The following is a 274-nucleotide window of genomic DNA, read 5'->3' as shown; positions in this document are numbered from 1 at the left end:
GCGACCGGATTTTCTCTTAGTCGCGAAGAATTTTTGTAATTTGCGGTTGTTAGTGTGGGCGAAAGATGTTCTGGTTTATTTTGGGATGAGGGATGACATTCCGCCCCGGTCGTCGCGCTAGGCTGTGACGACTTGGTATTTTTAGACGGAAATCTCTGGACGAAATGTTGTGGAATTGGCTGAAGGGAAGTGGAGGCCGCGCTGTGCTGATGACGGAGGAATTTATTAGCCTCGGGTTTTTATTCCCGGGAGAAAAAACGTTGATAAGAAATCA

This window comes from Penaeus monodon, chromosome 21 (genome assembly GCF_015228065.2).
Source record: "Penaeus monodon isolate SGIC_2016 chromosome 21, NSTDA_Pmon_1, whole genome shotgun sequence".
Taxonomy (NCBI): domain Eukaryota; kingdom Metazoa; phylum Arthropoda; class Malacostraca; order Decapoda; family Penaeidae; genus Penaeus; species Penaeus monodon.
Note: the sequence above shows the minus strand (reverse complement) of the source record.